The sequence below is a fragment of the Xenopus tropicalis genome, chromosome 1, assembly GCF_000004195.4.
Source record: "Xenopus tropicalis strain Nigerian chromosome 1, UCB_Xtro_10.0, whole genome shotgun sequence".
NCBI lineage: Eukaryota > Metazoa > Chordata > Amphibia > Anura > Pipidae > Xenopus > Xenopus tropicalis.
Genome location: NC_030677.2, coordinates 153,888,795 through 153,903,676, shown reverse-complemented (window position 1 = coordinate 153,903,676; position 14,882 = coordinate 153,888,795).

Here is a 14,882-nt window from a genome sequence, read left to right as displayed (position 1 = left end):
ATCGCGAAAAAGACTCGCGAGTCTTTTTCGGCGATTTGCGCGAAATCGCGCCGCCGCGTCTGCCATCCCGCCGGCGACTTACATGTAAGTCGCCGGTGGGATGGCAAGGGTAGGCAACTCGGGGAGATTAGTCGCCCGCGAACAGGGAGTTTTGTCGCGGGCGACTAATCTCCCCCGTGTGCCAGAGCCCTAAATGGCTGCCCCCGTGGCTACACAGAAGCTTTATTATATAAACTATAGTAGTCTTTCTAAGGAAAACACACCAGTTGTACCAGTGCAGGGCAGCATTACATTATATAGTAATTACTTTTATACACTTTAATTTTTTGGTGTTACTGTCCCTTTAAGGCAGTGGTCCCCAAACAGTGGCTCGTGAGCAACATGTTGCTCTCCAACCCCTTGGATGTTGCTCCCAGGGGCCTTAAAGCAGATGCTTATTTTTGAATTTCTGGTTAGGAGGAAAGTTTTGGCTGCATAAAAACCCAGTGTAAGGCCAAACAGAGCCTTCTGTAGGATGTAAGTCCTCATAGGGGTTATTAAATAGGCAATTACAGCTTTTATTGGCACCCCCAGAAACTTTTTTCATCCTTGTGTTGCTCCCCAACGCTTTTTCCATTTAAATGTGGCTCACGGGTCTAAAAGGTTGGGGATCCCTGCTTTAAGGTATGGAGATCCAAATTATGGAAAGACCCCTTATCTGGAATACGCTTGGTCCCGAGCATCCTGGATAACGGGTCCCATACCTGTACTGATATTCAGCATTAACCTTCCTCCAATCCTCAAAGCATATGATTTAACATAGCATATTAGCATATTTAGCATTTTTGTTAACTTTAGGAAAATCCCAAATAGAAGCACAAAGTAAAGTACACTGGGACACTACAGCGATATCAAGTAAAACAACCCACAAGAAACATAGTGATGTTTAAGAAGAAATTCTAGGAATCCCAAAATGTATGTAAAAAAATCTAATTTCCTCTTAAAATGCACCAGAGAAGAACTACACACTATTCCTACTGATGCACACACATTGTATTTGCGTGTTATCTTATTTAACTGTACAACTGCAGTTTAAAAAACTATTTAACATTAAATCCATAAATAGATTAGATATGATAGAAAGGAAGCTGTGAGGAAACTCAGTAGTAATTGGAGATTTAATTGTGTGCCATAATAATTCAACATTGTTGTAATTAGTCTTGGAAATCCTCTTGGCTACTAGGGGATACAAATTTGTATTGTTCGTTAGACCCCTCCTACTGCCCAGTTTTTTTTAGAAGTTACAGGTACAGTAGATAGTTCCTTTTCTAATGATTAGCAAAAATAAAAGGGATGTTATTTGCAGCATCACTACATTATTGTATACCGTTTGTTAGTTATTCACAAGATTCATAATTCAGTTTAGGATTTAGTTCATTTCCAGCACTTTTCACAAGATTCAAATTCAGTGGAAATTGCTTCATGTGCTCTGTATGATGGAAAAGTGATTTTCTTTTTTTTTTTTTTTAACCAAAGATGCAAGTTTTTTTGTGAATTTGCAAATTTGGGTATAAATTTGGTTTGGTGTTTTTGTCCTTATCATTTGTGCAGGATTTTGTATCTGGGCAATTTTAAAAACCATGAATTGGCTATATCTCTAAATAACTTATTAATAATGTCAAGTACACAGAACTTTCAAGGATCCTCAATGAAGGAAGTTATTCATGTAGTTTAGGGGTTTAGTTTTATATTATCAAAAACTGAAGTACATTTACAAAGACACAGCTTCTTTTTGTGAAGGCTACTTAACAATTTTTTCCACTTATTGAGGTAATCTTTGAGTATTTATATTTTATAGTACGCTGTACCTTATTTTCAGCACTAGTTTTCATTTTTATTATTTAAAAATGTATGGCTTTGTAATGGACAGTTAAAGCATGCGCTAGCTAACTAAACACGCAGGTAAACCCCATTTTTATGTATTTCAGGGGACCAAAAACAGTATAAAATACTGGAAAATGTAAAGTATGGAAAATGTAAAATGGTAAAGTAAACTTAAGGTTTGACAGTAATTGGTGGGAACTGTGAAAAAATGGAGTATAATGTGGAAAATATATGTTTAAAGAAAACGTAACATTCACAGGGGACAAACTGTTATTTTTACGTAAATAAAATATATGGTTAAATGTGGAAAACCACAGCTTAAAATCAGTGAAATACATCTATTGAAATGCATAAGAATTTGCAGGGGCAATAGAAAAACATAAAATGCAGGAACGTATTATCAGTCTGTGAGTCTGAGTGGAGCTTACAGTCTTGATATTAATTATAATATATTTATTAACAAATATATAACAAAATATTTTGTTGCTACTGAAACTGTGAATTTTATTGTGAAACTGTATTACATAAAATATTTGTTCATATTAGTAAGCATTCTTTTAGGACTTAATTCTTAAAATAGTATGTTGCCTTGTAGCATTATAAACTAATGTACTTATCATCAGCTAATCCACACCTGTACAAAATGAACTAAACCCATGTTTCTGTAATTCAGGACCAGGGACATGGCTGGTGAGATAATTTGTTTGCAAAGGTGTAAGTGTTCCCTTTAAAAATGGCCACTAGCCTGTATTGATATAGCATTAAACTATTTCTCTTTACATACTATAATAAAACCTACAGATTTATTCTCATTGTATAGGGCTCCATTTCTAGCAATGTTAGACTGACCATAACCCCCAGCAATTCCGTGCCCCTTGACTACTAGTCCATAAGAATGGAATGGGACTACAAGCTGAACCTCTTATTCATGTTCTATTATTGTACTGTTCTGTTCTGTTAGTTCTATTAATATATTGTGTGAATGTGGAGTGCAGCATATACAAGTAGTTCTATATAAATAAACATACATACCTTCATAGAAGCTTGTGAAAAAAAACAAAAGCAACATTACTTTTAGCTCTTAATATTTTTATTCATAAATAAAAAATAAGGTATAGTTGGCCTTTCACTAAGCAGGCATCTGTAAGATTTCTCACATTTGCTCTCATGTGGGTTTGAAGCTGTCATGTGGTATTCTGTAGCCTTCTGCACTTACCTGGATCCTACACAGGCAAGATATAGATACTGGCTTTGTTGTATTGAAGTCTACCTATTCTGTGTCCAAAGAATGCCCATATATACCTAAATCTTGTCTTGTTCCCTGGCTAGTTCTCTGGTCTATATTTCTACTGGCTTGACAGTAATCCTGCTAGCCTGTCTATTAATCCTGCTTGTACCAGTGTCTACTTTCTGCTTTGCCTGCTTTGCTTTGTTAAGCATGCCTGTGCTCAATAGTGTTTTTGTTTGCCAAGCATATATCCTTTCTGTTTCCCAGTCAACTTCCTCCTTGGTCCCTTCTCCACGATCAGTGGCCCCAGAAACTCCTTAGGGGCCCCACTGGTTGATACAGAACAAACTTACCAGTGGTCATGACAGCATCCTATAGTGCAGGAGAGAGACAGGTGAGGCAGTATCTACATGCAATTAGTACTTTAGGCTACAGTGTCCCTTATTACATTATATTAGTGTCCCTTACATAGGTCCCTCACATTGTTTAGAACCAGTAAAAATATAAACAGGACACAGGAATACAATGTAATAACAAGATGCATTTTTCATTAGTAGTAAACATGGAACTGATGAATATGTTGGCACTATTCAGTATAATACAGGGATCCTTTACATCTGGGTCAGGATCCAAAAATGGACCCCAGTGCTATTTATAGTGGGTCACACACTGGATATTTTGTGCACAATTAAGTGTGTTTAAATAGAGTCCAAAGGGTTCTTAATATGCCATTTGAAGTATTTTGAAACTATAAAAACTGTGCATGACTGATTGCTCAAATTCTTGCATGGGTTCCTTTTGACTGAATGACCTGAAAAGCATTTGATTAATTAAATTAATCTAAATGAATTTAACATGCCAAAGATATTTATGAAATACTTTTATATTGATCATGAGGGATGAACTGGCAACATTTGTGGATGCACACTACACAGCTGCATATAAACTGGTGCAGCCAGCAAACAATTTTGTTTTTAAAGTGGTTATCTTGAAACCCTTATTATGTATCCACAAAATGTATGTTTGTATCCAAAAAAATGCATTATGGAGGAGAATTTGTAGGGTCATCAAAAGACAATTTTGATAGGGCTACTTCTTTTGGCAGATTTTTCTACATGTCCCCTGATATTCTATTAATCTTTATCAACAGTATTTTAGGGGGTTATAAAATAAAAGGTGTGATGTTTGCTACAGGTCTAGTCACCTATATCAACCAATTAGCTAATAGTATTTACTGGTCACCTGTTTAAAAGAAAAGGGGGTAATGTTACCACACAATTAATGTAACTCTACATATTTGATTAACAATAGTTAATTCTTTTTAACTTGTTAATGAAGGGATAGAAGGTCTAAATAATCTTTAGGTTTTTTACAAGTGTTCCTTCTGTAAAAGCATTTTTATGTGTTCCACTGCATGAGAGTTAACAGGGAATTATAAGACCCAACTCTTCTGAAACTTGTTCTTATTGGTCTACTTTCAGGTGTTTCAATACAGTCCCGTAAGTACTGCCCCTGTAGAGCATAATGGAGTCTGTTAACCCATGCAAGGGAACGCATAAAAAAGTAACTGCACAGGAAGACATATTAAAACATCAATGTATAAGAGCCTTCAGGACAATTTAGACCTTCCATTACTTCATTAATGAATACATTTGGCAGAGTTGGCATTTACTTCCCAATTCTAGTATGGTACATATTTCTCTTATGATATATAATATTTCCATTATGATATATTATGATAAGAACCATTTAGCTATTATATGATGGCCAGTCCTTAAAAACAAAAGCACCTGTGGTGCTGCAGGTTTAAGCATATGCTTTCTACTTTCTACTGTGCAAGCTAGTATGTTGTGAAAATTAGAGATAAGAACATCTATGTCATCTACGTATGGGTATGGAATCAGAACAGAAGGACAGCCCTTGGCTGAAGAGCTTGGAATCTTAAATGGGTGAGCAATTAAAAAAAAAACAAATGAAAAAAATGTGTTTGAATATCATAAAATCAGTCGTTTTTCAGGTACGGGAAACCTGTATTGAATTACAGGAAGGACATAGCCTGTAAGTCCAGCTTTAGAATATAATTTATACGTGTAGTATATGCATACTTTTTTGTTTTCTTTCCAATATCTGCTTTGTGGTTCTTTACACAATCCGACGCTGTGTCTGTCAGTGCAATGATACAGAAAAGCCAGTGAGAATATATCACCTTCCAGGTGGAGAGAAGCAGTGAAACTGCTCAGGGTGCCATTACCTTTGTTGGTCACGATACTTTTAAATGTTGTAAATAGCTTAAGGGTAAGGCCTACCGAGGCAGCATGTCAGACTGCATATAAGCACCCATACGCTTGAAAAAAACTTCTAATGTACCTGCACACACAGCCGATATCCACCAGCAAAGGCAAGTCTCACATAAGTTGCCAGATATTGGCTGCATATGCCTACATCCGGGTGGATTCAGTGCTTCTGGGTGCAGGCACAATTAGAAGATTTTTTTAGCATATGGGTGGATTGTCAGCTTGCGCTTATACACAGGCTGGCAATCTGCCCTTAAGGCAGGGATTCCCCACTTTTATACCCGTGAGCCACGTTTAAATGGAAATGTGCTGGGAAGCAACACAAGCATGAGAAAAAGTTCCAGCAGGGCCAAATAAGAGCCCCTATGTGGACTGGCAGCCTACAAAAGCCTCTGTTTGGAATTATACTGGGTTTTTACGCAACCAAAAATTGTCTCCAAGTTAGGAAGTTAAAAATAAGCACCTGCTTTGAGGCCACAGGGAGCAACATTTAAGGAGTTGTGAGAAACATGTTGCTCCTGAGCCACTGGTTGGGGGTCACTGCCTTAAGGTATGGTGTTCCAAACATGGTAATAAATTCTCATCTGAAGAACTCCAGGTCCCAAACATCCCAGATAATATATCCCATACCTGTAAAAAGGGTGGTACTGACATTAGCAAATAACTGTTGTTTTCTTTCTTCTTCCTTTAAATTCTGCCACTGGTTTATAATGGGCGATGAAGTTGTTATCAAATAACTATGATCAAGGAGGCACCAGCATCTTATTATCTTCGTAAAAATGTTCTCTTAGTAGCTGAACTTCGTCATACACAGACAGAATCTTATATACTGGAAGTCATGTGACTTTATCTAATTCTTTTCTATCAAAATCTGCAGTCCTGACATTCTTTATGACTGAGTTCACTGATATGTTTATAACATAGCTTGAGTCATAAAAGAGCCAGCACATGATCAATGGCACTCTGTTTGAAAGACACAGGAATTTTATTGTTTACACCCCTGCAATATAATGACCTTATTATACCTGAGTGGGAGAGATAGGAAAGGTCAACTTAAGCAGAACAAACAAATCTCCTCTACTGAAAAAAAATTACAATTTCATGCAATCTGCTCTTAAATTTAACATAAGTTAAAATATGATAAAATCCTGATTATATCGATTCTTACGTCTGTAGTGTTACTATAAATACATACAAATAATTTAACTTTAGAAACATATTCTGAATGCTGTAAATTTGATTTAGAATCAACTAATATTTTAGGTTGATTTTGGCAAACATCAAGCTACGGCTTAACATCAGACACGTCAGTCTCATATATTTCAAAATAGGCAGTAATTCATAAAACCAGGTACAGATAGAAATAAATATACATATGCTAGGGCTAAAAGATGCATATGCCTTTATGTGTTATAATTTATCTGACTGAGTTATTTTGTTTTTGGTTTCTTAATTTGTGTGCATTTACATATCCATGTGTTTTATTAATGTTACTTATCAGTATTAAAACAAATGACAATTCATAAGTAATGGAATATTTTCCAAACACACGGATATTGGTAAAGAATTAATATCAATAAATATTTTGTATCTTTAAAAAAATGACATATTGTAAATATGTCCTTCATTCACTTTTATTTTTTCCTTGAATTCTTTGGTTCCTTTTTTTATTTTATTCCCATAAAAGTTTTATATTTTGTTTTTAATCTATATTCTACTTACAGAGAGGAGTTTCAGTCTTTAGGGGAAAATGTAGTCACTAACTAATCAATAACAGTACTCTCACTCTCACTCAAACAAACTGGTTTAATAAATATAATGTAATAAAACTATTTTATTGTGTTAATGAAAAATGACTAGAATAGTTTTGAGAAACAAAATATAGGACAGTAAAGTAATTGTTGAAAAGAATGGTAAAAATCCTAGAGAAATAATAATAGTGTGCAACCTGCATATTTTTTTTGCTCTAGTGTACAAATTTAGGGCATATCAAGTGCATGCCAAAAATTAAATAGAGATATCAAAGAGCTTTTACTAATGCTGAACACACATGTCTGATGCTGCTTTATGCCTCTTTGTGGATAAATAGTTTTAAGAAATATTGTTTAAGGCAGAAAATTAGTAAAATACACCACAGTTTAAAAAAAATAAATAGTACAAAAAATGTAACAGTTCATTTTTTTAAAATTGTATTGTATATAGAATATCAGGTGGAAATGTGGCATAAATTCACACCATACTGTAGCAAGATTCCATACTAATTGTTTTCCCATCACATCACAATGATTATCTCAAAATAAATAAAAAAAAACAAAAACATATAAAGTACATTATGTAGTATACTTGTAAATATATGTTTATGAAAACTGCTGCCTGCCCTATCACCATTAAAATTTCCTTTCGAACAAATAATAGCCTTGTTATACAACAGAAAGAATGTTCAGGGCAAAGGAAGAAAATATCTTCAGAAGGGACACAAATAGTTAGAGAAATACCAGTGTATACTTAACATCTATTCAGCATTTGACATGTGCAAACAGGATTCAAAGGGGGAGTGTTTTTACTATGTAGCACTGCAGTGAGTAAGCCTTACTCACTACAACTATTTACTAAGTAAACAGCTTCTATTACAAGCAGATAAAAGGTTGCAATTATTCTGTTTCAAAATTCTTTCCACTTGCAGCTTTGCTGCAAAGCCCAGGGCCCCAAAATCTCTGACTCAAACCTGTACTGCATATAAGGCGTTTGTATCCCCACAGCTTTGTAGCATTAGTCAGTCGGTAGAACCCTTGATACTTTCTCAAAAGAAAAGGGATTTACGTAATTAACAAAAAAAAATCATGGAATCATGGAATAAGGACAACTCAAACTTTCTAGGGAAGGATTTAACCTACTGAAAAAAAAGTTTACCTTAATCATACAAATTTGTGTGTGTTTCTAATTTCTGGGTAGTCATGTGACTTTCCTTTCTACACCCATTCACAAATATACAGTCCAGTCATGATTCATCACTGAGATACCAGGGAGGTTTGTCACAGAGCATGAGTCACAAAAGAGCTATGGAACAACAATCCTCCATCTGAAAAAAGTTTCTGTGCTTTAACGAAATCTGCGGCATGGCGAGGCAGAAGGAAGATTAATGGAATAGCTTACTAATCAGTTATTGAATCTTGTGGGTGAAACAAGGGTACCCCCACACTTGGGGTGCTTGGAAAAGCAATTATTTTGCTATGATGATTTAGTAACGGGTCGTGTACCGGTATTAATTCAGCAGATGAAATGATATGGCAGCTCCTGCTTATGTTTATTAATATAAACATTACATATTCAATGGGTTTTCCAACTGTAGACTAAAATTGATGTATTGGCCACTGTGCCAACCAGGGCAATCTCCCAAAATGGACCAGGTCAAGTTTAGTTATTTGGAAAGTATTGACAGTTAAAACTTAAATATTGGGGGGGGGGGGCATTTACTAATGGTCTCCTTTTTTGCGTGATTTGGATTTATTACACAAAAATATGATTTTTTCATGGACAACATTTTTTCACCATTTATTATGTAACAAAGCTGCAGCAAATCCAAAAAAATGCCATCGTAAAACTGTCCAGATCATGTAGAAGTCAATGGCAGGTGTCCTTTTAACAACTGGAAGATCTTTCCTTACTTTGTGGTTTTAGAGGCTTTTGTTTTTTGACAATATGAAAAAGTTGTGTTTTTCACTTTTTTTCCCATTTGTGTGGTTGTGACGATCATGGATTAAGTGGAAATGAGCTTAGTCGTGGTTTCAAAAAGCTCTAAAACCATGAAAATTCAACTTTTGATAAATCTGCCCCTTAATTTAAGCATTAAAAGCTTATACACCATGTATATACATACACACCATTACTTTACAGATAATATGGTGCAGGACAATGCACTTAAAGGAATACTGTCATGGAAAAACACATTCTTTTAAAATGCATGAGAAATTCAAAAGATTTTTTTTATATTTAATTTTGAAATGTCATGTGACCTGTGCTCTGATAAACTTCAGTCACACTTTACTGCTGCGCTGCAAGTTGGAGTGATATCACCCCCCTCCCAGCAGCCAATCAGCAGAACAGAGGGAAGGTAGCAACATAGTGGCTTCCAGTAGATATGAGAAGGGAATAATAGGCTACCTGAAAGCAGTTCTAATGTGTAGTGCTGGCCCCTTCTGAAAGCTCAGACTCAGGCACAATGCACTGAGATGGCTGCCTACACACCAATATATATAATATGGTTCAATATTATATATAATATATATAATATATATAATATGGTTCAAGAATAAAATTTTAAATGGTAGAGGGAATTATTTGCTATATGAACAGCGTAATTTAAAATTGCAGTTATGCCATATTTTTCAGAGCTGCCTCTATTTTCTTCTGCCTGTTCACAATAACGGATTCTATACACACAAGGGAGAGGTCATGCCAACAAAACATAGTCTGCTCTGTGTATAAATCTAATACCTCCTACAACAACCTTCTTATATTTATTCCCATTATCTCTCAGATGAGCAAACCATATCACATTAAGGGCTCTGGCACATGGGGAGATTAGTCGCCCGCGACAAATCTCCCTGTTCGCGGGCGACTAATCTCCCCGAAATGCCATCCCACCGGCGAAAATGTAAATCGCCGGTGGGATGGCATACGCGGCGGCGCAATTTCAGTGAAATCGCGGAAGTTGCCTTGAGAGGATTGGCATTTCGGGAAGATTAAGCGCCCGCGAACAGGGAGATTTGTCGCGGGAGACTAATCTTCCCGTGTGCCAGAGCCCTAAGAACTTGTTCTGAATACAGATTATCATTAAGAATAAGATAAATAAAAACTCATAACAATAAACTGACCGTGTGTATATCCTATCCAAGTATTCAATTCATTTAACTACAATAATTACACCCAGTAATGTTCAATTTGTTTAGCTACAGTAGTCGCTTTATGGGCATCCCATTAGCTTTATTTTCTTTACAAAAGTACTGAATTTAAAGCCTTCATTCAGACCATTTGGACTTCTACTGCAGGAAGTAAATCCCCTTCCTTTGGCAAAATTTAATATTGACATCAGCTATACTGATACTTTGTTTTGCTTGTTCTACTGTGCAGAAGAATGACTTCAGAGTCTCTATTATGGACATTTTGTATATTGTTAGCTACTGATGCATTTCATTTATGCTTTCCATCACTCACATGTGCAAAAAGTTGACGTATGAATTCTCTTAGTATTTTCCCAACTTATTTTTTGCCACATTGGCACTGTATCACTTCGATAACCCCAGAAGTCTTACAGTTAAGTTATTCTTTCATTTCTAAAGATTGTATGTCAAATCTCCCTTCTATGACTGCAAGTCTCATTAAACAGGGACAGGTTTGACAGCTCCCACATTTAAACCTTGAAGGCAACCCTTTCTACAATTTGACAACCAAATTGTGGTTAATGACTGTGTTTTAGAAGATCCCTTAAGTTTCTTCTGCAACTAAATGTAATAATTAGACTATCAGTCATTGTCCTGTTGTAGCATATAACAATGGTTTCATTAAATTTCATATATACTTTTGTGTTCTAAACTGTAACCTATGTGTCCTATGATTCTTATGATGTTATTCTCACTTACTCACTTTTTCCTCAGGACCAACAATTTTTTTTGAATACTCCTTCTAGAGAATTATAACTATAGAGTACTGCATATGCCAGAGACTATTGGAGGACCAAGTGGTTTTATGACCTTTCCAACTGGAGGCCAGATATGGCCCTTCAAAAATTTTTTATAGTTTCCAGGCTGCTCAAGATGTCCTTTGACCCCTTTGGGTGATATCAGTATTTTAGTATAAGCTGGCCCTGACCATGTAGTGTACCTACTGACCTACTGCATGGAATAAGTATATTCCAATATTTCCATATTTTAGGAAAAAGAAAACAAATGTAGGTAATACAAATACATTGAGGCAACAGGCTCTATTCTGTACTTTATAATTATAGACCAGGATAGTCTTTTGATATCAACCACAACCTCCCTGAAGCAGCATAGTCCAGTCAGCTAATGTGGCACAAACTGGCCAGGCTGCTAGCCAAATCTGGAGATGTAGGGCTAATATCACATATGTATCCAAGCGGACAGTGCAAGAAATAACCTGGGCTACCCCAGGAATATCCGGTTCTAAAATTATCACTAAATATACATTTATTGCTTTCAAATAACAACCCACAAACTGTTGTTAAACAGCGAAAATGACACACAACCTGTAGGTGCTGCTTGTCAACTGCTGTCTGTAGTACAGGGTTGGGATTTATTATCCAGAAAAGTGGTATCAAGAAAGCTCCAAATTAAAATGATTTCCCTTTTCTTTGTAATAGTGTCCTTATAATACATCCAGTACCTATAAAACAAGTACCCCTTACACAGTAATCCCCAACCAGTGGCTCGTGAGCAACATTGTGCTCTGCAACTCCTTGATGTCAATCCCGAGTGTGAAAGGAGGAGCCCAATATTAATTTGTTTGATAGCTCCACGCAGTAGTCCCCATGTCCTTCTGAAAGATTCTTAAGACTACAGGTCAGATTTATCAACTTGATTTATTAAGATTTATGTAATTGTGATTTCTGTAGGGCTTTCTCTAGGATTAAACTGGTCTATTAAGTCAAACAATTTGACAGGCCAATTCAAATATTTAATATAATTTACTATACATTTGTGTACAAAACTAACAACACATGTATTATTTGAAGAGCCAAGTTATTCTTTTTATTATTACATTATTGATAATGCACAAACATATTCTACAGCACTATACATAAGCCCACCCACTAAACATCTCTACCCTGTCCCCTGATGTCACCTGCCCCCCGACATCACCCACCCCCTAACCAGACCTCCCAACATTGAAAGGTGGCAATCATACTCTTCCTCAACTGACCACGGAAGAAGTGTGGCATGATTGGAGCTGGGTGATGTATGTGTGACAGATGTGATGTTAGGTGCTTGGGCTATATGCGACAGGGGTGGTGTTTGGTTCTGGCATGCTATCCCTAATTGTGTCTATGTTCTCTTGAAAGTATATGGCAAGCTCTTGGATTGCAAGAGAGGAAGAGGAAGGTCAGACAGAGGAGAGAGTATATTATGAATTAAATTAAGGGACCAGTACACCTTTATTTTTTAAATGTTCCCTTTCTTTAATTTTGGTCATAGCATGCACAGAATTGGTTTACCAGAACACTTGAAAATGTAATTAAAATGTAATTAGTGCAGCCCTGCAACAAGCCTATATTAGACATGTCCATGGATTTTCAAATCATATGGTAACCATAGTATTAGGGATGCACCAAATCCAGGATTTGGTTCAGAATTCGACAAAGATTCTGCCTTTTTCTGCAGGATTTGGATTTAGCCGAATCCATGGTCCTGGCTGAACCAAATAAATAAAATCAAGTGACTTTTTTGTCACATAAACAAAAATAGTGGATTCAGTGCATCCCTACCTAATAAAGGGGCCGATTCACTAGGTCGATAACACAAAAAAGCATGAGATAAATAAGTACCGATTCATCAAAGTCATTTTGCATGCGTTAATCCGCATATCGCATGGACAAAAAAATGCATCATCGCAAAGCATTATTTCTAACGCATGGCGTTTATTAGCAAATAGAAATAGTACTAACGCATGATTCACAAACACATATGAAGCGTTAAACGCGCAAAATATCGCATTAATCTTTGCGAATATTAACACCTACTTGGGTTAGGCGGTACTTAAAGAACATTGCTGTTTGTGACTTTTTCGCAACACAACATGGAGTTTGCAGTCGTATTTTTTAAAGTATGTGTTGGCCCTAGAGTGATGCATCCTCCAGTTTTCAGGGAAATGGTGATTTTCAGAACAGTAGTTTTCAGAAAGTAATGGTTACGTGCATAATATGTTGCGCGCTGTGTAATATATCGCTTGAAAATATGTCATTGCGAGATAAATAACGCATAGAACTTCTTGTTTATGACAAGTGTCTTTTTAGTGAATCGAGCGTTAAGTCGCAAAAAATAAGAAGTGATAAAATTTTTAACGCATGCTATAAATAGCGCTCATTTTATCGACCTTTAGTGAATCGGCCCCATAGAGTGTTATGATAACATTATGCTAGTATATATATATTTCTATGTAATAACACAATTCTGAAGTACACAGTGACCCCCTAAAAATTCATTTCACATTTGGATGTAAAGAAATGTTGGTCAATAGGATTTAATACTACAGTACAGTTGTTTGTTCTGCACCCGTTACTCAGAAAACTCCAACATTTTATTTTATATCTATTTTAACAAGGGATTCTTTATTGGGATTCTTCATTTGGATTTTGTTTTATCTGTAATAATCGGGCAGTACCTTGTACTTAATGATAACTCAGCTAACATAGCTATTTATTGATGTTTACATGTTTTTAGCAGCTTTAAGGTACAGTGCAATTAGTAAGTTGCAGATTCAGCACAAGTCAGTAGCACAGTAATTAGTTCCCAGTGCACCCACTACTACTACTACTTAGAGCTTAAAGGGCAACTATCACCCTAAAATTGCTTCTACCACTAGAGATGCAGGCTAATAGAGCCTGCACTCCAGTTGGGGAAACAATAAAAAAAAACCCTACAGTGTGAGACTGCCTGCACCAGGAAGGAGCTTCTGTTTCAGGCATGGAAGAGTATGGTTGCACTCGCATTTACATAACAAGCAAGTGCCTAAGATTGCTCATTATGTGAATGCTTGTGATGTAGGCATGTGAGTTGCATACACTGATCCTATGTCACATGCATACGCATATTGAGCGAGTGTGGAAGCTCACTCATTATGTGCGCTAATAATAACATGTCCACCTCTCCCAGTGCGGGCGGCCTGGCACCAGCGGGGACTGTTTCTTTTAAAAATAAAACTATTGTTTCTCCCAACCCAGAGTTTGAGCCTCTGGTGGGGGAAGCAAATTTAGGGTGCCCAGTAACAGACCAGTAAAGCCAATAAGGAAAAATATTGTTTTCATTAGCATACCAGTACTTTTTTCCAAATCAGTACTTTTTTGTGCACCATAAAATGTGTTAGGTGTATAACTGGGCCACATTGCCCTGATGCTCACCTGCCCCTCATTTTAGAAGTGTCAAGTAAGGAAAAGTAGGGAAGAGGCAGGCAGTAGTGCACTAGGCTTCCCATGTCTTATGCCAAAAAAAAGAATAGCTGCACCTAGTTTGTGTGGGTAGCCATCATTCCGCTGAAGAGCGGCCCTATCAAGGCCAAGTTATAAAGATCTGTTCATGTTCCATAACAAGGTTAAGTGGGGGAAAAGAAAATTTTACACAGGACAAGTGAAGGCTTAGAAGAACAATTTCAATGCTTGCGCTCGCATGATTTGGGGACTTATTCCTTGATTAAAGTAACCATTAACCCAGGGACCTTGAACATCATTTTGGACTTTACTTTTACTGTAGGTTTTATGATCACTG